At 48.6% G+C, this 26,918-nt stretch overlaps 1 long non-coding RNA gene across 1 annotated transcript in view; it reads left to right on the top strand.

The window, feature by feature from the left end:
* The first annotated feature begins 318 nt into the window (after positions 1–318).
* LOC132393724 (uncharacterized) overlaps positions 319–26,918 on the top strand; it is a 52,533-nt gene continuing 25,933 nt past the window's right edge. Inside the window, exon 1 of the long non-coding RNA XR_009512055.1 lies at positions 319–389. This is a non-coding gene — a long non-coding RNA (uncharacterized LOC132393724). The remainder of the gene's footprint in view (positions 390–26,918) is intronic.

The raw sequence follows: 26,918 nt of genomic DNA, 5'->3' as shown, positions 1-26,918 counted from the left end.
GTGATGTGAGAACTTACCAAAGGCCAGTTGCAGAAGTTGTTCTACTCCTACCTAAGGACTGATTTAGAGACTGAAATTTGTATTATGTTCATTGTGACCTTACGAAGGTCAAGCGGGGAGTGTGTTGCCTTAAGGGATTTGTTTAGCTTTATTGTACTTTCGCTTCAGTTATTCATTTGTAATTATTTTCTAGTTAAAGTTAAGGTTGTTGAAAGTAAGTTTGTTGTCTGTGGTGTATCGCGGCATGCGATGACGTCACACCTGGTTTCGCCACGTCTTGTGGGTAAATACTGGTTTGGAGAAATGGGAAGGAGGGGGCTTGTGTGTGCAGGATCAGCGCGAGATAAGTTTTCATTCTATGCACTAAGAAGCATCATAGAAGCAACGCTGTAAGTTCATAAGATAATCGATATGTTGAAATAGAAATGTTAATGCTGATTTTGTTAAAATTAATGACGATTGATAAAGTTTATGTTCTTTGTTATTTAAAGAGTTGCTGGATACTTCTGTGGTGTATTTAAAGCCAGTCGATGGCGTAGGTAGATTCTGACTATATGTCGTATTTTAATGTAATATAGTTTGTTGTAGTTTTACTTTTGCAAGTATTTCTGATGTAAATGCGATGCCAAAAAGGAAACAAATACTGTATATATTTAAAACAACAACACACACAAAATGTTGGTAGAACACAGCAGGCCAGGCAGCATCTATAGGGAGAAGCGCTGTCGATGTTTCGGGCCGAGATCCTTTGTCGGGACTAACTGAAAGGAAAGATAGTAAGAGATTTGAAAGTAGGAGGGGGAGGGGGGAAAGCGAAATGATAGGAGAAGACCAGAGGGGGTGGAGTGAAGCTAAGAGCTGGAAAGGTGATTGGCAAAAGGGACGTACTTCACAGATGTGTAACCTGCAGGAAACTGCAAGGGAAGCTGGAAGCTCACTAATGAAGGTTCAACAGGGGGAATGGTTAGCAGCCAATGACGCGATCAACTTTCAGATTTGGAACAGAGAAGTCTTGGTCATGCTATACCATGCTTGGACTCTGAGATAAACTGAAGGATGCCCTAGCCTTGGGAGAGCCAGCAAAGAACTTGAAGGTTCTCATCGACCAGTCCGTCCATCTGAATGATCGTCTGACAGAACGAAAGTAATACTACATCATGAGGTTGAGGGGGGTTAGCCTGAGCCCAGACTCAGCACATTGTTGTTCCACTCTCCAACCTCAGACCATAACCAGCCCATCTATCACCTGCTCAAGATCCAGCTGAACCTGTGCAGATTGGTTGCACTAGATTCTCCGCCCATGAGAAGCCCCAGTGGTAGAGTCAAGGTTGTTAACCTTTTCTGTGGAGATGCAGGTTACCTGTGCACTGAATATGCAAAGCTGCAGCCACCTGCAGAGCTGCTAAGGCTGTCCAGTGTCAGGAGGACTGTGATGGTAGCAGCCACCATGCTCAACCTCACACAGACTAGTTTTGTGCTGAAGGTGGAGTTTACCTGTGATAAGAACCTGAGGCAGGTGAAGGCTTTTGTGGACTCGGGCAACGGGTAATTTACTGGATCGTGGAACCACTCGTCAGCTTGATGCACCACTGCAAGAGTTGAGTCAATCCTTGCCCAGAACTCTCTTGGACAACTGCCCGCTGTGTTCCGGGCAGATCCAGCAACAGTTCTGCAAATGAGGACAGAGGATCATGTGGAAGACATTAGTTTCTAAATTATTGACTCATATCCCTAACACTTGGGTGTCTTAACATAACCTATCCATGGACAGGGAAGAGGAGAGAATGCCCTCTTGGTTCAGACATTGTAAATGGGTTTGTTTTCATCTTAGTGTTCTGACCCCCAGATTCTCTCGAGAATGAGAGGACAAATTTCTGCTCAGTGTAACCCTGAACCTTCAGGAAACCCAGTCTTGCCTTCAAGGGAAGACAAGCTGGCTACAGCCAGTTGGCCTGTTTAAGTCCTGACCCAGTTCAGTCAGGAGTGCACTGCAATGAGATCTCTAGTTTAGAAGCAAACCAAGGAGGTAAGCCAAGTAGTATGGAATTCTAGAGGCTAAGCCAAGGGGCTCCAGTTTCCAGGTCCTGACTAAGGGGAAGGCTCTATGACAGAGATTCTTGGAACCTAGTTCCAGGAACCATTGTCTCACTTCACTGCTGATGTCTGAGGAGACAGATGAGAATCTGAGCTGTGATCTGGCTTCTGTTTTCACTAAAGACTCTTTGAACCTATAGGGGAGACCCTGGGGTTTGCTGAAACAGCCTTGCTACCAATGAAGTCTCAGAAATCATCCTTGGAGGGAGCTTCAGGGGTAATTGCAGCACCCAGGCTGGTAGAAATCCCTCCTGATTATAAGGATTTGGAAGAGGCCTTCAGTAAGGGAAAGACCTCGACTCTTCCACCACACTGACCCAAGTGTCCTCCGCGGGGTATACGTGCTCACAGACCCAGAGATAAGCACTATGGAGAAGTATATTAAAGAGGCTTTTGCCCTAGCATTCATTTGGCCCTCCACTTTTCCAGCCGGTGATGGTTTTTTCTTCATACAGAAGAAGGGTGGGAGTCTGTAGCCTTGCATTGATTATAGAGGGCTGAATCACATAATGGTCAAGAATCATTACCTCTTCCACTCATGAACACGGCTTTTGAGATTCTCCCAGGGAGTAAGAGTATTCTCAGAGGTGGACTTGTGGAGTGCATTCAGCCTGGTTCGCATACAGGAGGCTGACAAGTGGAAGACTGCATTCAACACACCGAAAGGGCACTATGCGTCATGCCCTTTGGCCTGGAATATTTCCAGGACTTTTTAAAAGATGTTCTCCAAGATACTCTTCGTAAGTACATCTTTGACTTCTTGGATCCCAATTTTCTCAAAGTCCGTGGAGGAACGTAACCCTTTCATTAGAGATATCCAATAGAGGCTTCTTGATCTGGACTTTACTTCAATCTGGAGAAGTCTGAATTTCATGTAGCACCATTTTTTTTGGGCTTCATCATCTCCGATGGCAATCTTAAGATGGACCCTAATAAGATGCAGTCAGTTGGAGATCGCATCCAATGCGAAGCAGGTCCAATGATTCCTGGGATTTGCGAACTTTTCCTGAAAGTTTGTCAGAAACTTCAGCTCTGTGGCAGCTCCGCTGACAGCACTAACTGAGAGATCCAAGAGCCCTTTTGTTCGGACTACCGAGGTGGAGGCTGCTTTTGTAGAGCTTAAATAGTGGTTCATGAAGGCTCCCGTTTTGGTCGCACCTAATCCAGACCTTACCTTCATCATGGAAATAGACACCTCAGATGTCGGAGTGGGTGCAGCGTTGTCGGACACTTTCAGTCAATAATCTGCACCTGTGTGTGTTCTCTTCCAGGCAACAGTCCCTGACAGAGGTGAATTATAACATTGGGAATAGACAGCTGCTCATGGTCAAGATGGGTCTGGATGAATGGTGTCACTGGCTTGAGGAGTCCAAGAACCCTTTTATCATTTGGATGGACAACAAGAACCTGGCTTATATTCAGGAAGCCAAGAGACTGAATTGCAAGCAGGCCCAGTGATCTAATTTCTTTAACCGTTTTATTTCATCCTGTCCTATTCACTGGGATCCAAGAAGCAGAAGCCAGATGTTTGCCCCGTCAGTTTGATGAATCCGAACAAGCTAAGGTGGTAGCGTCAAATCGTTGGGGGACCGACACACTTGTTCACAAAGCTCAGGCACAAGGGGAGATTCCTCAGAATGGCTCTCCGGGTCAGAAGTTCGTTCCTAGTCCTGTCTGGTCTCAGGTTCTTCAATGGGGACATGCATTGAGATTGACAGGACTCTCAAGTTCATTAATAGATGATTTTGGTGGCCTGGAATGGCAAGGGAGATCCATCAATACGTGCTGGTATGCGAGGTGTGGGCCCTGAGCAAGAAGCTCCACCCCAACCTCAGGGGCTCCTTAAACCATTGTTTGTTCCATAAAGTCCAAGGGGGCAGATCTCCATGGACTTTGTCACATATCTTTCTCTTTCCAAAGGGAAGAACCTTATCATGGTAATTGTGGATTGCTTTTCAAATTAATCACCTTGGACAGACTTCCATATGTGGCAAAGACACCTGAAATGATCCTGCAGTAGGTCTTCGGAATCCAGTTTTCCAGTGGACATTGTGCCAGATCGCAATCTGCAATTCACTTTTCGGGAGGGCATTTGACAAACTGATTGGGGCATTAGTGACTCATTCCTCTGGGTTCCATCTACAGTTCAACAGCCAAACAGGGAGGGTGAATCAAGATATGGAACGTCTTCTAAGATGCCTGGCCTCTGAAAGACCAAACAAGTGGAGCGACCATTTGATGTGGGCAGAGCCCACCCACCACACTTTACGGCATTTTACACATAGAATGTCTCCTTTTGAAGGCAAATTTGTGTGTTCTCCGCCACTCTTCCCTGAGCAGGAGACAAAGGTTGGTGTTCCTGGGGCTAAAGATCTCATCCAACACTGCAAGGAGAAATGGACCACGGCAAGGGAGATTTTGTTAACTTCTACCCAGAAGGTTGAAATAAAGGCTAACTGCAAGAGAAGACAGGGACCAGCTTTTCAGCCTAGGCAACAGAACTGACTGTCAACTCAAGATTTGCCTGTCCAAATGGAGTCCAAGAAATGGGTGTCCAAGTTCATTGGACACTTCAGGATTCTCAGGAAAGTAAACCTACACCTTGCAGCTCCACAAGACCCTCAGAGCAATACCATTTTCCATGTTTCAAAGTTAAAACCTGTGAACACCAACCCATTAGTCCCACTAATTAGTCCCACCTATGTTGATGGGAAAGCAGGTTTTCACCTTGAGAAGAATTTTGGACTCACATTCTCTTCAAGGTGTTCAGTAATATCTCGTGGACTGGGAAGGATTCGGACCAGAGGAGAGGTGCAGGGTGCCTGAAAGAGACATCTTGGATCTGACTCTTCTCCATCATTCTCCGAGCAGCCAGCACCATCAAGACTCAGCTGTCAGGGAGGGGATCCTGTAATAACAGGCGCCCATCCACGCCAGCTTACAAGGTTTAAACACTCTAACTCCCCATAGTATAGATAGCTGGTGTGGCTGCTTTAAAGATTCAGGAAGGCCGCTTATTGGCAATTGTACTTTGGGTTCCAGGGATTGAGCATTTGAGGAACAACTGAAATGAGGTTCAGTACTCAGTTGTAAGCCTACACATGACTTTGCCTAGTGCTTGCTTTGTGCTCAGATTCACAATCCAGTTTGAAACCATACTTTGGTTCTTTCCATGGATATTTCAGCATCATGGTCCAAGCCATTCTAGAAACCTAGAAAACATACAGCACAATACAGGCCCTTCGGCCCACAAAGCTGTGCGGAACATGTCCTTGGAACTACCTAGGCTTTACCCGTAGCCCTCTCTTTTTTTAAGGTCCATATACCTATCCAGGAGTCTCTTAAAATACCCTATCATTTCCGCCTCCACCACCACCACCAGCTGCCCATTCCACTCACTAACCACTCTCTGCATAAGGAACTTTCCCTTGACATTACCTACTTCCAAGCACTTTAAAACTATGCCCTCTCATGCTAGCCATTTCAGCCTTGGGGAAAAAGCCTTTCACTATCTACATGATCATTTCCTCTCATTATCTTGTGCACCTCTATCAGGCTACCTCTCATCCTCCATCACTCCAAGACGAAAAGGCTGAGTTCACTCAACCTATTCTCATAAGGCATGCTCCCCAATCCAGGCAACATCCTTGTAAACCTTCTCTGTACCCTTTCTATGGTTTCCACGTCCTACCTATAGTGAGGCGACCAGAATTCTCATCAAGACCTCTCGTTAGCCATGGTTTTGTCATCCTATCGTTAAAATACTTCTTCTTTGTGCTGTATCCATCTTGTGCCTTCTAATTGCTCCTGGGAACTCCAGCCATTGCTACTCTCCATCATCCCTGCTTGTATCCCATTCCAATCAACTCTAGCCAGCTCCTCTCTCATGCCTTTGTAATTCTCTTTACTCCAATGTAATACTTTATCTTCTCCTTCTCAAATTGTAGGGATAATTCAATCATATTATGATCACTGCTTCCTAAGGGTCCCTTTACCTTGAACTCTCTTATCAATTTTGGTTAGTTTCACAACACACAATCCAGAATACCTGATCTCCCTGTGGATTCAAGCATGAGCTGCTCTCAAAAGCTGTCACATAGGCATTTTACCAATTCCCCCTCTTTGGGATCCAGCATCATCCTGATTTTTCTAATCTGCCTGGGTATTGAAATCCCCCATGACTGTCACAACATTGCCCTTTTGACATACATTTTCTACCTCTGGTTGAAATTGTTAAGCCACATCTTTGCAACTGTTTGGAGGTCTGTATATAACTCCCATCAGAATCTTTTTAACCTTGCAGTTTCTTAGCTCAGCCCACACCTTCCAATCCCATGTCACCTTTTAATTTTGACCTGTTGAATTAGCTATTTTCAATCTGAAAAAAGGCACTGGCTCTCCATTCTATCTATCTTATCATCTTATTCGCCTCTATCAAATCACCTGTATCCTCCTTCACTCCAAAGAGAAAAACCATATCTCCCTCAAACTTTCCTCCATAAGACAGGTTCTCATATGCAGGCAGGATCCTGGTAAATTTCCTCTGCACTTCCTCTAAAGCTTCTACATCCTTCCTATAATTAGGTAACCAACACTAAACACAATGCTCCAAACGTGGTCTAACCAGGGTTTTGTGGAGTTGCAACATTGAGCTCTTGAGCGCAATCCCCAACTAACGAATGCCAACACACAACATACACCTTCTTAACAATCCTTTCAACTTGAGAGATCTATTGATGATTCCTCTATTCTTCCACAGTGCCAAGGGGTTTATCATGGGATTAACCCTGTATTCAAGTTCGACCTTCCAAAGTAAACACTTCACTCTTCACCACATTGATCACTTCCTGCCTGGATATGAGAACCTGTCTTATGAAGGAAAGTTTGAGGTTGAGTTGAGTTGTGTATCTTGTTCTTGTGTAAATGCCGGTACCCTAATAAGGAAAATGAATCAAAGGAGATAGCAGGGTAATTAGTGTTGTATAAATATAAGTCAGTGTTCTGAAATGTGCATATTATGATATGTGGCTCAATGACCTGATACAGCTGTTAGTAGAGAAATTTCATTAGTCCCTACCCCTCCCACCCTATTTCCTTGTATCCCTGCATCCTGCACATACTCCCTACAGCTCACATTTAATCCTTTGTTACTTGCCTGTAAGTGACACGATTTGTAGAGCTACAGTCATACGGCTGTAACGGCTGAAGAGACCTGGGTTCAGTCTTGCCCTCTGGTCCTGTGTGGAGTTTGCACGTTCTCCCTATGGTTGAATGGGTTTCCTCCAGGTGAGATCATATGAAATAGTAGCACGAGTAAGCCACCTGGTGCTCTGGTCTCCTCTGTGAAATACCCAAAGCAAGCAAATGTGTGATAAAGGCTGGGAGTTCATGACAACATGGGAAATAAAAACTAGTATTAATATAGAATTCGCCTCTTCCCTCATCACCATTTATGGCTCCGTGCAGTTCTTCCAGTTGAGGCAGCAGTTCACCTGCAAGTCCGCCTGGGCCATCTACTGTTCCAGTATGGCCTCCTCTACATTGGTGAGAGCGGACACAGACCGGCTGGCTGCTTGTTGCGTACTTTCATTCTGCCTAAGACAGGGAGGATTTCCTAGTGTCCAAACATTTTAATTTGACTCCCCATTTTTCATTACAACTTATTGGTCCCCAAGGCCTTCTCTACTGCTATGATGAAGCCACTGTCAGGTTGGAGGAGCAACACCTCATATTTTATCTGGGCAGCCTGCAACTTAATGGCATGAACATCAAATTTCTGCAACTTCCAGTAATTTCTCCTCCTCACCTTTCTTATGTTTGAGAAAATGTGGTGTGTCACCAAAGAGACTTGAAATTTCTACAGATGTGCTGTGGAGAGCATTCTAACTGGTTGTATTTCCATCTGATATGGAGGGACCACTACACAGGATCAGAAAGACTACAGACTCAGCCAGCTCTGTCATGTGCCTTAGCCTCCCCAACATAGAGAATACCTTCATAAGGTGGTGCCTCAGAAAGGTGTGATCCAGCATTAAGGATATCGTCACCCATGACATGCCCTCTTCTCATAGATACCATCTGGGAGGAGGTAAAGGAACCTGAAGACACACACTCACAATGTTTCAGGAACAGCTTCTTCCCCTCTGCCATCAGATTTCGGAATGGACAATGAATCCATGTGCACTACCTCACTATTTTTTGCTCTTTTTGAACTACTAATTTAATATTTCTTATTGTAATGCATAATTTTTAAATTATACTTTACTGCTGTTGCAACACAATGAATTTCATGCCATAGCCAATGATACTAAACCTGATTCTGATTCTGGATCATCATAGAAAGGGAATCATAGGAAGGGCATGAGAGGGAGGTGATCAGCAGGTGAGGCGAATAGAAGGGGTAAGATGGGGAGAATGTACAAATTTTATACGGAGTCAGAATCAAACCCACACAAAAATGATGGAGGAACTCAGGAGCTCATGCAGCATCAATGGAGAGAAACATTTTGGGCTGTGACCCTTCATTAGGTCTGGAAAAGCTTAGAATCAAATCCAAGATGCTAGCACTGTAAAGCACCACATCAGAATTAGAATCAGGTTTAATATCATTGGTATATATTATGAAATTTGTTGTTTTGTAGCAGCAGTACATTGCAATACATAATAAAATCTGTGTGTGTGTGTATATATATATATATATATATATATATAATAAAAACACATAAACACATTCATATATTTACATATTTATTTACAGTTTAAAATTATACAAGTAGTGGAAAAAGAGAGGAAAAAACATAGTGAGTTCATGGGCTCATTGTCTACCCAGAAATCTGCTGGCAGAGGGGAAGAAGTTGTTCCTGAAATTTTAAGTGTGTGTCCTGAGTGATGGGGGTCTTTAATGATGGATGCCACCTTTTCAAAGCATTGTGGCGACCCATTTTCTGGCGCATCTGAACCGACTCACAATTAGATAGCCTACGGGGGTTTGCGAGCATGGGGGGGCCGGTTGAGGGAGGCTTAAAAGTGAGGCTGAAGTTTTCAAATAAAGTTTTTTTCTTCGACTGCAGTTACCGACTCCGTGTCGTAATTTTAGTGCTGCGTGTAGCACACCGCTACAATTGGTGACCCCGACGGTCCAAAAGATTTTTGAACCAAAAATGACCGATGCCGCCTCTGTTCATGCGGTTTCGTTGAAACTGCTGGGTTTCTGGACACAGCGCCCGGACCTACGGTTCCAGCAAGCCGAAGCCCAATTCCACGTTCGCCAGATCACCTCAGAAGACACCCGCTAATACTACGTGGTGAGCTCCCTCGACCAGGACACAGCGGCCCAGGTCGCGGAGTTCGTACAGTCGCCCCCGGCAGACGGCAAGTACACGGAATTCAAAGCCCTGCTCCTCAGGACTTTCGGACTCTAACGGCGAGAGCGGGCTGCCCGTTTACTGCACCTGGATGGCTTGGGTGACAGACCTCCATCGGCTTTAATGAATGAGACGTTGTCCCTGGCCGACGGACACACACCCTGCCTCATGTTTGAGCAGGCATTCCTGGAGCAGCTGCCCGAGGACATACGCCTGCTGCTATCCGACGCGGATTTCAGTGACCCCCGGAAGGTGGCAGCCCGGGCAGACTTGCTGTGGAACGCCAAAAAGGTGAGCGGGGCGTCCATAGCACAGATCTCCCAGCCACGCTCCCGGCAGCAAACCAGTCCAGGCCCGGCCGCAGAGCCCGCCAACCCCCGGCCCAATGAACACTGGTGCTTCTACCACCAGCGGTGGGGCGCAGAAGCCCGCCGTTGTCGCCCGCCCTGCCAGTTCCCGGGAAACGCCAGGGCCAGCCGCCGCTGATGGCTACGGCGGCTGGCCATCGGGATAGCCTCCTTTATGTGTGGGATAGAAGGTCGGGACGCCAGTTTTTGGTCGATACTGGGGCTGAGATCAGCGTTTTACCTCCGATGAGTTACGACACCCGCAGCAGGGCACCGGGTCCCCCCCTGAGGGCCGTGAATGGCAGCACAGTAAGGACCTATGGCACCCGTCCGGTGCAGCTACAGTTCGGCTCCAGCCAGTTCACGTGGGACTTCACACTGGCCGCCGTAGCCCAACCGCTTCTGGGTGTGGATTTTTTGCGGGCTCACAGCCTACTGGTCGACCTGCCCAGGAAGAGACTGGTACACGCCGAGACCTTTCAGACATTCTCCCTGGGTGCAGCCCAGTTGCCAGCCCCTCACCTCGGCTCCATCACGCTGTCCGACAACGACTTCACCAGGGTCCTGGCGGAGTTCCCATCGGTTCTGGCACCGCAGTTCACAGCGGCCATGCCCACGCACGGCGTACAGCACAACATACCGACCCAGGGACCACCCCTCCACGCCCGTGCTCGGCGGCTTCCCCCGGACAAGCTCCGACTGGCGAAGGAGGAGTTCCAGAGGATGGAGGAATTGGGGATCATCCGGCGGTCCGACAGCCCATGGGCCTCCCCCCTGCACATGGTGCCCAAAGTGACGGGGGGCTGGAGACCGTGTGGCGACTACCGCAGGCTGAACGAGGCTACCACACCGGACCGCTACCTTGTGCCGCACATTCTGGACTTTGCAGCAAACCTGCACGGCGCACGGATCTTCTCCAAGGTAGACCTCGTCCAGGGGTACCATCAAATCCCGATGCATCCTGACGACATCCCCAAAACGGCTCTCATCACCCCTTTCGGCCTTTTCGAGTTCCTCCGCATGCCGTTCGGCCTGAAGAATGCCGCACAGACGTTCCGGCAGTTAATGGACGCAGTGGCACGGGACCTGGACTTCGCGTTCATCTATTTGGATGACATCCTCATAGCCAGCAGCAGTCGTCAGGAGCATCTGTCCCAACTCCGTCAACTCTGCGCCCGACTGAGTGAGTACGGTCTTACTATCAACCCCGCCAAATGCCAGTTCGGACTCGATACCATTGACTTCCTGGGCCACAGGATTACTAAAGACGGGGCAACCCCTCTGCCCGCTAAGGTAGATGCGGTCCGCCTCTTTCCCCGACCCACCACGATCAAAGGCCTTCAGGAATTCGTAGGTATGGTCAATTTCTACCACCGCTTCCTCCCTTCAGCTGCCCGGATCATGCGTCCCCTGTTCGCCCTGATGTCGGGTCCGAGCAAGGACATTACCTGGGATGAGGAGTCCGCTGCCGCTTTCGTTCAAATGAAGGAAGCTTTGGCGGATGTCGCAATGCTAGTACATCCCAGAATGGTCGCCCCTACCGCCTTCACAGTGGATGCATCAAACACGGCAGTCGGTGGGGTGCTGGAGCAACTCATCGCAGGTCGCTGGCAACCCCTGGCGTTTTTCAGCAAACACCTGCGACCACCCGAGCTTAAGTACAGTGCTTTCGACCGGGAACTGTTGGCGCTCTACCTGGCAATCCGGCATTTCAGGTACTTCCTAGAAGGTCAGCCCTTCACTGCGTTCACGGACCACAAACCGCTTACCTTTGCGTTTACGAAAGCGTCCGACCCCTGGTCGTCCCACCAGCAACGCCACCTGTCCTACATCTCTGAATACACAACGGATGTCCGGCACGTCTCAGGTAAGGACAATGTCGTGGCGGATGCGCTCTCTCGCCCTACCGTTCATGCCCTTTCCCAAGGGGTAGACTTTGAGGCACTGGCAGAGGCGCAGCAGGCGGATGAGGAGATTCCGAGTTACAGAACCGCAGTCTCCAGTTTGCAGCTCCAGGACCTCCCCGTGGGCCCGGGTGAGAGGACCCTACTCTGTGACGTCGCCACCAGCCAGCCCCGTCCAGTCGTCCCGACAGCCTGGCGGCGCCGCGTTTTCGACTCCATTCATAACTTGGCGCATCCCTCCATCCGGACAACTGTCCGGATGGTTTCCAGCAGGTTCGTTTGGCACGGACTCCGCGAGCAGGTCAGTGAATGGGCCAGAACGTGCATGCACTGCCAGATGGCCAAGGTGCAGCGGCACACCAAAGCCCCACCGCAGCAGTTCCATCCCGCCCACCGGCGTTTCGACCACATTCATGTGGATATCGTGGGCCCCCTGCCAGTGTTGCGCGGAGCGCGGCACCTCCTGACTATCGTGGACCGGTTCACAAGATGGCCAGAGGCGGTCCCGCTCACCGACACCACCTCCGAATCTTGCGCCCGAGCCCTGATCGCCACCTGGATATCTCGCTTTGGTGTACCATCCCACATTACCTCCGACAGAGGCGCCCAGTTCACCTCCAGCCTGTGGTCAGCTATGGCCAGCCTTTTGGGGACTCAGCTGCACCACACCACTGCCTACCACCCACAGTCGAACGGGCTAGTGGAGCGTTTCCACCGTCACCTGAAGTCAGCCCTCATGGCCCGCCTGCGAGGAGCCAACTGGGCGGACGAGCTTCCCTGGGTCCTACTCGGCATCCGCACAGCGCCCAAGGACGACCTGCACACCTCGTCGGCCGAGTTGGTATATGGCGCGCCCCTGGTCGTCCCCGGGGAGTTCCTACCAGCCCCAAGGGGGCAAGAGGAAGAACCCGCAGCAGTCCTGGGCAGACTACGCGAGAAGCTCGGTAACCTGGCCCCCATACCCACTTCACAGCACGGGTGGCACCCGACCTGCGTACCCAAAGACCTACAGAACTGTAAGTTTGTGTTTGTACGAAGGGGCGGGCATCGGCCGCCGCTGCAGCGGCCATACGTGGGGCCGTTTATGGTGCTCCGGAACAACGGGTCCATGTTCGTGCTGGACGTTGGGGGGAAAGAGGAGATTTTCACGGTGGACCGCCTCAAACCGGCCCATGTGGACCTGGCGCAACTGGCCGAGTTTCTGGCACCTCGGCGCAGAGGCCGACCTCCCAAGCAGGTTCTGGCCCAGACTGTGGACATTGGGGGGTGTATCGCCGGTTCTGGGGGGGTGTTATGTGGCGACCCATTTCCTGGCACATCCGAACCGACTCACAATTAGATAGCCTACGGGGGTTTGCGAGCACAGAGCTTTGGAGCCTCTGCGCCATGGGGGGCCGGTTGAGGGAGGCTTAAAAGTGAGGCTGAAGTTTTCGAATAAAGTTTTTTCCTTCGACTGCAGTTACCGACTCCGTGTCGTAATTTTAGGGCTGCGTGTAGCACACCGCTACAGCATCTCATTTTGAAGCGCTCCTGGATTCTGGGGCAGCTATTATCCATGATGGAGCTGGCTGAGTTTACATCTTTCTGCAGCTTCTTTCAGTACTGTGCAGTGGCCCTCCATTCTGGACAGTGATACAACCAGTTAGAATACTCTCCACAGTACATCAGTACAAATTTACAAATGTCTTTGATGACATACCAATTCTCCTCAAACACCTAATGAAATATAGTCACAGTCATGCCTCCTTTGTTATTACTTCAATGTTTTGGGCCCAGGATAGATCCTAGAGATATTGGCACCCAAAAATTTGAAACTGCTCACCCATCCCACTAATGATCCCTCGACTGGGACCCTTGTGTGTTCCTTTGACTTCCCCTTTCTGAAGTTCACAATCAATTCCTTGGTTTGCCGACATTGAGTGCAAGGTTGTTGCTGATTGATCTCACTTGACCAGCTGATAGAACTCACTCTTGCTGTTACCTTGCCACCATCTGAAATTCTGCCAACAACAGTTGTGTCATCTGCAAATCTGATAGTATTTGTGTTGTGTTAGCTACACAACCGTGCATGTAGAGAGAGTAGATCAGTGGACTAAGCATGCATCCTTCAGATGCGCCACTGTTTATTGTCTGCAAGAGGGTCTATACAATTTCTGATCTACACAAACTGTGATCTTCCAGAGAGGGTATCGAGGATCCAATTGCAGAGGGAGGTACAGAGGCCCAGATTCTGAAGCTTGTTGATTAGATTTGAGTTTCTAATCACTGTATAACCCTACTCAAAGATCCAAAGCATATTTATTATCAAAGAATGTATAAATTATACATCTTGGAATTTGTCTGTCTATAGGCAGCCACAAAGCAAGAAACATGAATAACCCAATTAAAAATAAGACCAAAAATCAGGGTGTACAGAAAGCAAAAGAGAAAAAAAAACACATTGTGCAAACAATAGAAGCAAGCCAACAGCATCCTAAACTGGAATGAGTACCAGATCTGCTCCCAGGGCAGCCAGAGAAGGCCCAAGACAAGCATCAGTCCCTAGGTTTTACACCAGTGGGGCAAAAATGCACAGAAGCCAGCTCAGTTCACAGCCTCGGTGCCGTGGGGAAAGGAATGAACATTTGCAGGAGAGCGAGCAAATCAGCCGGATTCTTGCCTCCATACCTGACAGCCAGGCTTTACAGTCTAACTTTGCTGGCATTTATATTATCCAAACTCTTGTGTAGTGCCATGTCCTAGGACCTGGATCCCTGTGCCCTGTTACCCCGGGGTCACTCCGCTGAAGCTGTTCTTGATCGCACCCGGATCGATCCAACCTCGCACCTGTGTTAGGTGGGTGAGCACCAGAACTCCTTCCCATTGTCTCCTCTACAAATCACCTTCTCCATCCACAACCACAACGGCGTGAACACATTGCGCCTCACAGTTGTCCCAGCAAAGTTCGTCTTCTGCCTCTGCCTGCCTCCTCACTATATGCAGTGATTGTTCACTGCAATTTGCTTCATGAAAGATGTTACAAACAATGTTTTAGTTGTTTCTCTTGTTTTATGATTTACCAGTAAACTGTCATACATCTTCAGTAAAGCCATCTTAAACGCTGTTCCTATTTTAATAGACTCTGACATGAAAGTCTTCTCTCTGCTAAAGACTATTTTTATCAAAGGCTGCTGTGACATAAAAACAAATCAATGTCTGGTTGTCTTACATCCAGAATTATTTTCAGAAAGTACTAATAATATATAACTCTGAAGGCAGCTATTTGGCCCATCATATCTGTGGTAACTGAAAATCTGGTACTCGGCTGAATTCCCCCTTCTAACACTTGCTCTGTAGACCTGTAGGTTACAGCTTTTCAAGTACATATTTGTTTTTTGCCAGCAGCAAATTCTATTAAGGATAAACAAATATTAGCCTGTATATGCATAATATGATGCTTTATCTGTTTGGTCTCTGCAACCTTAAAGCACTGAATACAAAAGGGAATTTGGATAATTGGATACAACAGCCTAGCGGATGAAACCTGAAATGAGATTCTTTGGCTTTTATAGTCTAAAACATAAACAGAGACAGTGAAATAACTGCAAAATAAAATCACAACGGTTACACTAGCGGGAAGGATACAGCATCCATCATTGAGGAACTCCATCTCCCGGACATGCCCCCTTCTCATTGCTACCGTCACGGAGGAGGTACAGGAGCCTGAAGACAAGCAATAAAATGTTTCAGAAACAGCTTCTTTCCCTCTGCTATTAGACCTCTGTATAGACAATGTACCAATGAACATTACCTCAGTATTTTTTCCTCAATTTTTGCACAACTTATTAAACAGATATATACACGTCTCTTACAGTAATTTATAATTTTATTATTATGAATTGCAATGTACCGCTGCCTCAAAACAACAAATTTCAAGACATACTGTGCACCAGTGATATTAAACCTGATTCTGATTAAGAAAGAGCAGGTTTTGTCTCTTATCTTAAGTGGAGGAAAGACTAAGGAATGAGCTAACTGAAGTTAGAACAAATATGTAAGATTTGAATAATGTAGACATGGAAATGCTAAGTGTGGTGAAGACAAATATTAAGAGGTATTATTTAGAACAAATAATATAGAAAATGGAACATTATAGCACAATATAAGCCCATGATATTGTGTCAATCTTTTAGACTAAAAGACCCCCATAAGACACAGGACCAGAATTAGGCCTTTCAAGCCTGCTTCACCATTCCATCGTGGCTGATCCTGGACCCAATAAAAACTCATACACCTGCCTCCTTGCCATATCATCTGGTGCCCTGACTGATCAGGCAACAATCAACTTCCACCTTAAATATACCCATAGACTTGACCTCCACTGCACTCTGTGGCAGAGCACTCCACAGATTCACTACTCTCTGGCTGAAAAAAAATCCTCCTTACCTCTGTTCTAAAAGGTCACCCCTCAATTTTGATGCTGTACTTTCTAATTCTGGATACCCCCACCATAGGAAACATCCTCTCTACATCCACCCTACCTAGTACTTTCAACATTTGGTAGTTTTCAGTGAGATTCCCAAGCATTCTTCTAAATTCTAGTGAGTACAGGCCCAAAGCTGCCAAATGCTTCTCATATGTTAACCCCTTCATTCCTAGAATTATCCTCGTGAACCTCCTCTGGACTCTGTCCAATGACAACATATCCTTTCTGAGATATGGAGACCAAAACTCTTGACAATACTCCAAGTCCGGCCTGACTAGTGGTTTATAAAGTTTCAGCATTATCTCCTTGATATTCTACTCCCCTTGAAATAACTGTCAACATTGCAGTTGCCTTCTTTACCACAGACTCAACCTGTAAATTAATCTCTGGGAGTCTTGCACAAGGATACCTAAGTCCTTCTGCACCTCTGAGGTTTGAGCCTTATCCCCATTTGAATAACAGTCTGCACTATTGTTCCAAAATGCAGTATCCTACATTTCCCAACACTCTATTCCATCTGTCACTTTTTTGCCCATTCTTCCAATTTGTCTAAGCCCTGTTGCAATTACATTGCTTCCTCAGTACTACCTACCCCTCTACCTATCTTCTTATCATCTGCAAACTTTGCCACAAAGCCATCAATTCCACTATCCAAATCATTGACAAACAATGTGAGAAGCAGTAGTTCTAACACTGACCTCTGAGGAACGCCACTAGTCACCAGCAGCCAACCAGAAAAGGCCCCTTTTATTCCTAATCTGTGCTTCCTGCTCTTCAGCCATTCCTCTATCCATGCCACTATCTTCCCTGTAATGCCATACTATTTTATCTTGTTAAGCAGACTCATGTGTGGCGCCTTATCAAATGCCTTCTGAAAATCCACTGCCATCTCCTTTCTCCACCCTGCTTGTTACTTCCTCAAAGACTTGTCAGGCTAGATTGCCCTTTTTAGAAACCATGCTGACTTTGACTTATTTTATCATTAGTCTCCAAGTACCCCATAGCTTCATCCTTGATAACAGATTCAAACATTTTCTCAGCCACTGATATTAGTCTAACTGGCCTATAATTTATTTCTTTTGCTTTCCTCCCTTAAAGAGTGGAGTGACATTTGCTGTCCTCTGGGGCCATGCCAGGATCAAGTGATCATTGAAAGATCATGACCTCTTCAGCAAACTCTCTCAGGACTCTGGGATGTAGTCCATCTTGTCCAAGTAACATCCACTTCCTTTCTAATAGTGATAGTACTCACTCCTGCTCCCTGACAGTTACAGACCTCTGCACACTGCTAATGTGAAGACAGATGCAAAGTACCCATAAAGTTCATCTACTATTTCTTTGTCCCCCGTTACTACCTCACCAGCATCACTTTCCAGTGGTCCAAAATCAACTCTCTTACTCTTTTACTCTTTATATAACTGAAAATGATTTTGAGATCCTGCTTTATATTATTTGCTAGTTTGCCCTCATTTCATCTTTTCCCTTCTTAGAGCTCTTTTAGTTGCCTTTTGTTGGATTTTAAAAGTTTCCCAATCCAACTTCCCACTAACTTTTGCTGTATTATATGCTCTTTCCTTGGCTTTTATGCAGTCCTAAACTTCCCTTGTCAGCCATGGTTGCCTACCCCTGCCATTTGTGAACTTCTGTGGGGCATATCTATCCTGCGCCTTGAGAACTATTCCCAGAAACTTTACCCATCTCTGTTCTGCCAGCATCCCTGCCAGCAACCTCCTCCAATCCACCTGGGCAAGCTCCTCTCTCATGTCTCTGTAATTCCCTTTACTCCATTGTGATACTGACACATGGGACCTATACCTCTCCATCTCAAATTGCAGTATGGACTCAATCATATTATGATCACTGCTTCCTAAGGGTTCCTTTACATCAGCTCCCTCATAATATCTGGGTTATTATACAACACCCAATCTAACATGGCCTTTTTCAGCTCAAGCTTAAGCCATCTCGTAGGCATTCAACAATAGACAATAGACAATAGGTGCAGAAGTAGACCATTCGGCCCCTCGAGTCTGCTCCGCCATTCTGAGATCATGGCTGATCATTCATTATCAATACCCAGTCCCTGCCTTGTCCCCATATCCCTTGATTCCCCTATCCATCAGATATCTATCTAGCTCCTTCTTGAAAGCATCCAGAGAATTGGCCTCCACCGTCTTCCGAGGCAGTGCATTCCACACCTCCACAACTCTCTGGGAGAAGAAGCTCTTCCTCAACTCTGTTTTAGATAACTGACCTCTTATTCTCAATCCATGCCCTCTGGTACTGGACTCTCCCAACATCTGGAACATATTTCCTGCCTCAATCCTATCAAATCCTTTAATTATCTTAAACGTTTCAATCAGATCCCCTCTCAATCTCCTCAATTCCAACGTGTACAAGCCCAATCTCTCCAATCTCTCTGCGTAAGACAGCCCCGCCATCCCAGGAATCAACCTAGTGAATCTACGCTGCCCTTCCTCAATTGCTGGAATGTCCTTCCTTAAACCTGGAGACCAAAACTGTACACAATATTCCAGGTGTGGTCTCACCAGGGCCCTGTACAAATACAAAAGGACAGCCTTGCTCTTGTACTCAATTCCCCTTGTAACAAAGCCAACATTCCATTTGCCCTCTTCACTGCCTGTTGCACTTGCTCATTCACCTTCATTGACTGGTGAACTAGGACTCCTAGATCTCTTTGCATTTCTCCCTTACCTAACTCTACACCGTTCAGACAATACTCTGCCCTCTTGTTCCTGCTTCCAAAGTGGATAACTTCACATTTATTCACATTGAATGACATCTGCCAAGTATCTGCCCACTCACCCAGCCTATCCAAATCTCCCTGTATTCTCCTAACGTCCTCTTCGCATGTCACACTGCCACCCAGTTTAGTATCGTCAGCAAACTTGCTGATATAGTTTTCAATGCCCTCATCTAAATCATTGACATAAATCGTAAAGAGCTGTGGTCCCAATACAGAGCCCTGTGGTACCCCACTAGTCACCTCCAGCCAGTCCGAGAAACACCCATTCACTGCTACCCTTTGCTTTCTATCTGCCAACCAGTTTTCTATCCATGTTGAAACCCTGCCCCCAATGCCATGAGCTCTGATTTTACTCACCAATCTCCTATGTGGCACCTTATCGAATGCCTTCTGAAAATCTAGGTACACAACATCCACTGGCTTACCCTCGTCTAACTTCCTTGTTACACCCTCAAAAAACTCCAACAGATTAGTCAAGCATGATTTGCCCTTGGTAAATCCATGCTGGCTCAGCCTAATCCTATTTCTGCCATCAAGATGTGCCACTATTTCGTCCTTAATAATGGACTCAAGCATCTTCCCCATGACTGACATTAGGCTAACAGGGCGATAGTTCTCCGTTTTCTCCTTCCCTCCCTTCTTGAAAAGTGGGATAACATTAGCCACTCTCCAATCTTCAGGAACTGATCCTGAATCTAAGGAACATTGGAAAATGATTACCAATGCATCCGCAATTTCCTGAGCCACCTCTTTTAGAACCCTCGGATGCAGACCATCTTTCCCAATCCCCTTGCATATTAAGTCTCCTATTACAATTGTGTCATTACCCTTATTACATGCTTCTTCTAGCACCCTTTGCAACCTCAACCCCACATCTTGGCTACTAATTGGAGGCCTATGTATGATCCCTATAATGGTTTTTTAACCCTTGCAGTTTCTTAACTCCATCCACAACGATTCAACATTCTCTGACCCTATGTAACCTCTTCCTAAAGATATAATTCCATCTCTTACCAATAGAGCCACTCTACCAACTATGCCTTCCTGCCTGTCCTTTCGATACAAAGTACATCCTTTGATGTTACACTCCCAACTATGGCCTTCTTTCAGCCACAACTCAGTGATACCCAGTGAAGTATCTCGGACCCTGGCACCTGGGTCACCTGTGGCGAGAAAGAAAAGAAAATTGATCTGGGACCCTTCATCAGAAGTGGGAAAAGGAGGAAACAAAATGTGTTGCAAATGGTAATGAGGTTACATGGATGAAGAAGTTAATCTTAATTGTCCATTAACTATCACTTTAGGTAGTTTTGTCTCACACCATCACTTGGCTCTTACTAACCCTTTCTCCCTTCCCTGCAACCTAAACTAGCAATCTTCTCTCCTGACCAGAAATGTTAATTGTTTCTCTTTCCACTGATGTAACCTGACCTGCTGAGGGTTCCCAGTATTTTCTGCTTTCAAGAGGGTGCACAGGAGATTTACCAGGGGGCTACAGGGCATGTCACCTGAAAGTAGTTTAAATGAACTAGGGTTTTTCTGTCTAGAGTGTAGGAGGATGAGAGGTGACTTGACGGAGGTGTGCAAGATGATAAATGGATGGCCAGAGACTTTTCAAAGGGTGGAAAAAACAAATATGGGAGCCATAATTTTAAGGTAAGCACAAGAAATTCTGCAGAGCTGGAAATCTAAAGCAGTATACATAAAATGGTGGAAAACCCCAGCTGCTCAGACAGCATCCATAATTTTAAGGTGATTGGGAGAAGTCAAAGGTAGGGTCTTCACCCAGAGAGTGCTGAGCACGTAGAGTGGTGGAATTGAGGTTTTCACAAATGAAATGATGTGAGGCATTTAAGAAAAATTGTAATGATGTGGCGACCCATTTCCAGGCACATCCAAACCGGCTCACAATTAGCCAGCGTTCCGGCTAAGGGAGATAGCCTACGGGGGTTTGCGAGCACAGAGGTTTGGAGCCTCTGCACCACGGGGAGCAGGTTGAGGGAGGCTTAAAAGCAAGGCTGGGTAATTCGAATAAAGTTTTTCTTCGACTGCAGTTACCGACTCCGTGTCGTAATTTTAGCGCTGCGTGTAGCACACCGCTACAATTGGTGACCCCGATGGTCCAAACGATTTCTGGACCAGAAATGACCGACACTGCCTCTGTTCATGCGGTTTCGTTGAAACTGCTGGGTTTCTGGACACAGCGACCGAACCTATGGTTCCAGCAAGCTGAAGCCCAATTCCATGTTCGGCAGATCACCTCAGAAGCCACCCGCTACTATTACGTGGTGAGCAACCTTGACCAGGACACAGCGGCCCAGGTCGCGGAGTTCATACAGTCGCCCCCGGCAGATGGCAAGTACACGGAATTCAAAGCCCTGCTCCTCAGGACTTTCAGACTCTCACGGCACGAGCGGGCTGCCCGTTTACTGCACCTGGATGGCTTGGGAGGCAGACCTCCATCGGCTTTAATGAATGAGACGTTGTCTCTGGTGGACGGACACACACCCTGCCTCATGTTTGAGCAGGCATTCCTGGAGTAGCTGCCCGAGGATATACGCCTGCTGCTGTCCGATGCGGATTTCAGTGACCCCCGGAAGGTGGCAGCCCGGGTGGACTTGCTGTGGAACGCCAAAAAGGTGAGCAGGGCGTCCATCGCACAGATCACCCAGCCACGCTCCCAGCAGCAAACCAGTCCAGGCCCGGCCGCAGAGCCCGCCAACCCTAGCGGCAGGGGTGGGGGGCCCGACGAACACTGGTGCTTCTACCACCAGAGGTGGGGCGCAGAAGCCCGCCGTTGTCGCCCGCCCTGCAAGTTCCCGGGAAACGCCAGGGCCAGCAGCTGCTGATGGCTACAGCAGCTGGCCGTCGGGATAGCCTCCTGTATGTGTGGGACAGAAGGTCGGGACGCCGGTTTTTGGTCGACACCGGTGCCAAAATCAGCGTTTTACCTCCGACGAGTTACGACACCCACAGAAGGACATCGGGTCCCCCCCTGAAGGCCATGAACGGCAGCACAGTAAGGACCTATGGCACCCGTCAGGTGCAGCTACAGTTCGGCTCCAGCCAGTTCACATGGGACTTCACATTGGCCACCGTAGCCCAACCGCTTCTGGGTGCGGATTTTTTGCGGGCTCACAGCCTACTGGTTGACCTGCCCAGGAAGAGACTGGTACACGCCGAGACCTTTCAGACGTTCTCCCTGGGTGCAGCTCAGTTGCCAGCCCCTCACCTCGGCTCCATCACGCTGTCCGACAACGACTTCACCAGGGTCCTGGCGGATTTCCCATCGGCTCTGGCACCGCAGTTCACAGCGGCCATGCCCCGACACAGCGTACAGCACTACATCCCGACCCAGGGACCACCCCTCCACGCCCGCGCTCGGCGGCTTCCCCCGGAGAAGCTCCGACTGGCGAAGGAGGAGTTCAAGAGGATGGAGGAATTGGGGATCATCCAGCGGTCCGACAGCCCATGGGCCTCCCCCCTGCACATGGTGCCCAAAGCGACGGGAGGCTGGAGGCCGTGTGGTGACTACCGCAGGCTGAACCAGGCTACCACACCGGACCGCTACCCTGTGCCGCACATTCAGGACTTTGCAGCAAACCTGCACGGTGCATGGATCTTCTCCAAGGTAGACCTCGTCCAGGGGTACCATCAAATCCCGATGCATCCTGACGACATCCCCAAAACGGCTCTCATCACCCCGTTTGGCATTTTCGAGTTCCTCCGCATGCCGTTCGGCCTGAAGAATACCGCACAGACGTTCTGGCGGTTAATGGACGCAGTGGGACGGGACCTGGACTTCGCGTTCATCTATTTGGACGACATCCTCATAGCCACCAGCAGTCGTCAGGAACATCTGTCCCACCTCCGTCAACTCTGCGCCCGACTGAGCGAGTACGGTCTAACAATCAACCCCACCAAATGTCAGTTCAGACTCGATGCCATTGACTTCCTGGGCCACAAGATTACTAAAGACGGGGCAACCCCTCTGCCCACTAAGGTAGATGCGGTCCGCCACTTCCCCCGCCCCACCATGATCAAAGGCCTTCAGGAATTCGTAGGTATGGTCAATTTCTACCACCGCTTCCTCCCTTCAGCTGCCCGGATCATGCGCCACCTGTTCGCCCTGCTGTCCGGTCTGGGCGAGGACATTACCTGGGACGAGGAGTCCGCCGCCGCTTTCGTTCAAACAAAGGAAGCTTTGGCGAACGCCGCAATGCTAGTACATCCCAGAATGGACGCCCCTACCGCCCTCACAGTGGACGCATCTAACACGGCAGTCGGTGGGGTACTGGAGCAACTCATCGCAGGTCGCTGGCAACCCCTGGCGTTTTTCAGCAAACACCTGCGACCACCCGAGCTTAAGTACAGTGCTTTCGACCGGGAACTGTTGGCGCTCTACCTGGCAATCCGGCATTTCAGGTACTTCCTAGAAGGTCGGCCCTTCACCGCGTTGACGGACCACAAACCGCTTACCTTTGCGTTTACGAAAGCGTCCGACCCCTGGTCGTCCCGCCAGCAACGCCACCTGTCCTACATCTCTGAATTCACGACGGATGTCCGGCACGTCTCGGGTAAGGACAATGTCGTGGCGGATGCGCTCTCTCGCCCTACCGTTCATGCCTTTTCCCAAGGAGTAGACTTTGAGGCACTGGCAGAGGCACAGCAGGCAGATGAGGAGATTCCGAGTTACAGAACCGCAGTCTCCGGTTTGCAGCTCCAGGACCTCCCCATAGGCCCAGGTGAGAGGACCCTACTCTGTGACGTTACCACCGGCCAGCCCCGTCCCGTCGTCCCGGCTCCTTGGCGGCAATGCGTTTTCGACTCCATTCATAACTTGGCGCATCCCTCCATCCAGACAACTATCCGGATGGTTTCCAGCAGGTTTTTTTGGAACGGACTCCGCAAGCAGGTCAGTGAATGGGCCAAAACGTGCATGCACTGCCAGACGACCAAGGTGCAGCGGCACACCAAAGCCCCACCGCAGCAGTTCCACCCCACCCACCGGCGTTTCGACCACATTCATGTGGATATCGTGGGCCCCCTGCCAGTGTCGCGCGGAGCGCGGCACCTCCTGACTATCATGGACCGGTTCACAAGATGGCCGGAGGCGATCCTGCTCACCAACACCACCTCTGAATTTTGCACCTGGGCACTGATCGCCACCTGGATATCTCGCTTTGGTGTACCAGCCCACATTACCTCCGACAGAGGCGCCCAGTTCACCTCCAGCCTGTGGTCAGCTATGGCCAGGCTTTTGGGGACTCAGCTGCACCACACCACTGCCTACCACCCACAGTCGAACGGGCTAGTGGAGCGTTTCCACCGTCACCTGAAGTCGGCCCTCATGGCCCGCCTGCGAGGAGCCAACTGGGCGGATGAGCTTCCCTGGGTCCTACTCGGCATCCGCACAGCGCCCAAAGACGATCTGCATGCCTCGTCGGCCAAGTTGGTGTACGGCGCACCCCTGGTCGTCCCCGGGGAGTTCCTACCAGCCCCAAGGGGGCAAGAGGAAGATCCTGCAGCAGCCCTGGGCAGACTACACGAGAAGCTCGGTGACCTGGCCCCCATACCCTCTTCGCAGCATGGACAGAACCTGACCTGCGTACCCAAAGACCTGCAGCACTGTAAGTTTGTGTTTGTATGACGGGGCGGGCATCAGCCACCGCTACAGCAGCCCTATGAGGGGCCGTTTATGGTGCTCCGGAACAACGGGTCCACGTTCGTGCTGGACGTTGGGGGGAGAGAGGAGGTTTTCACGGTGGACCGCCTCAGACCGGCCCATGTGGACCTGGCACAACTGGCCGAGTTTCCGGCACCGCGGCGCAGAGGCCGACCTCCCAAACAGGTTCCGGCCCAGACTGTGGACATTGGGGGGTGTATCGCCGGTTCTGGGGGGGGGGGGGTGTTATGTGGTGACCCATTTCCTGGCCCATCCGAACCGGCTCACAGTTATCCAGCGTTCCGGCTAAGGGAGATAGCCTACGGGGGTTTGTGAGCACAGAGCTTAGGAGCCTCTGCGCCACGGGGGGTGGGGGGGGCAGGTTGAGGGAGGCTTAAAAGCAAGGCTGGGTATTTCGAATAAAGTTTTTCTTCGACTGCAGTTACCGACTCCGTGTCGTAATTTTAGCACTGCATGTAGCACACCGCTACAATGACTCCAAACACTTAACACAAAAGCACGGTAAAAGTTCTTTATGGAATTACATTATCACATCAGACTAGCTTCTTCATCCAAACCTTAACTCAATGTTGGTGGTTATGTATGTTTTCCCCAATTACAATACTCTGCAGTATAGTTAATTTTCTTATAATTTTAGTTCAGAGATGCAGCATGATAACAAGCCTTCCTAGAGTAATGAGCCCACGCGGCCTAATTACTCCATATGACTGACTTATCAACACTTACATCTCTGGAATATGGGAGGAATCTTGAGCACCCAGAGGACGTAAGGGTTGATAAGTATCAGCCTTACAGTCCATGACTGGAAGGCAGATACTATACATCAAGGGCATTTAAGAAGCTCTTAGATAGACACATGGATGAATGGGAATTGGAAGGTTCTGGAGGTGGGAAGTGTTAGCTTGATCTCAGAGTAGATGTAGGTTTTCCAGGAGTCTTGCAGCCTCCCCGGTGGCCACATTAGAACCAGATGCATCGAGATGCAGCTCCTTAGAGACCGTGTTAGGGAACTGGAGCTGCAGCTCGATGGTCTTCGGCTTGTTTGGGAAAGTGAGGCAGTGATAGGCAGGAGTTACAGGAGTCACCCCAAGGCTATGGGAAACAGATAAAACAGTGACGGTCAGGAAAAGGAAGGAGAATGTCCTATAGTGGAGGGTACCTCTGTGTCTGTCCCTCTCAACCATAAGTATTCCATTTTGAGTACTGTTGTGAGGGGGGGGGGGGGTGGAAGAACCTACCTGGGGAAGCAAAGCAGCCGTGCCTCTGGCACTAAGTCTGGCCCAGCAGCTGAGAAGGGTAGGGAACTGAAAAGGATGGCAGCAGTGATAGGGAACTCTATAGTCAGGGTGACAGATTCTATGGCTGCAAAAAGGAAACACAGATGGTCGTTGGCTTCCCAGGTACCAGGGTCCGCAAAGTTTCTGAGAATGTCCACAATATCCTTAAAGGGGAGGGTGAGCAGCTAGAAGTTGTGGTACATATTGGTACAAATGACATAGGTAGAAAAAGGGAGAAGTTCCTGAAAAATGAATACAGGGAGTTAGGAAGGAAGCTGAGAAGCAGGATCTCAAAGGTGATTGCTTCATGTTCCAGGTGACAGTGAGGATAGGAACAGAATGAGGTGGCAGATAAATGCGTGGCTGAAGAATTGGAGCAGGGGGTAGGAATTCAGATTTCTGGATCATTGGGACCTCTTCTGAGGCAGATGGGATCTATACAAGAGGGCAACAGGAGTGAGAGATGCCAACTAATGGAATGGTGCCACAGCAACAACCTGGCACTCAATGCCAGTAAGACGAAAGAGTTGGTTGTGGACTAAAGGAAGGGTAAGATGAAGGAAGACATACCAATCCTCATCGAGGGATCAGAAGTGGAGAGAGTGAGCAGTTTTAAGTTCCTGGGTGTCAAGATCTCGGAGGATCTAAACTGGTTCCAACATATTGATGTAGTTATAAAGAAGGAAAGACAACGGCTATACTTTATTAGGAATTTGACGAGATATAAACTCTGGAAAGCAGCGTCAATTATTAAGGACCTCCAGCACCCAGGGCATCAGGTAGGAGATACAGAAGCCTGAAGGCACACACTCAGCGATTCAAGAGCAACTTCTTACTATCTGCATTTGATTCCTGAATGGACTTTGAAGCTTTCGACAGTACCTCAGATTCTTTAATAATCTATTTGATATGTGTAATTTACTTGTTTATTTATTATTATGTTTTATTTTATTTATTATTATTAATTTTTTCTGTCTCTGCTAGATTATGTATTGCATTGAACTGTTGCTGCTAAAT

Source organism: Hypanus sabinus, chromosome 5 (assembly GCF_030144855.1).
Source record: "Hypanus sabinus isolate sHypSab1 chromosome 5, sHypSab1.hap1, whole genome shotgun sequence".
Lineage (NCBI taxonomy): Eukaryota > Metazoa > Chordata > Chondrichthyes > Myliobatiformes > Dasyatidae > Hypanus > Hypanus sabinus.
This window is presented reverse-complemented; position numbering and strand designations above follow the sequence as displayed.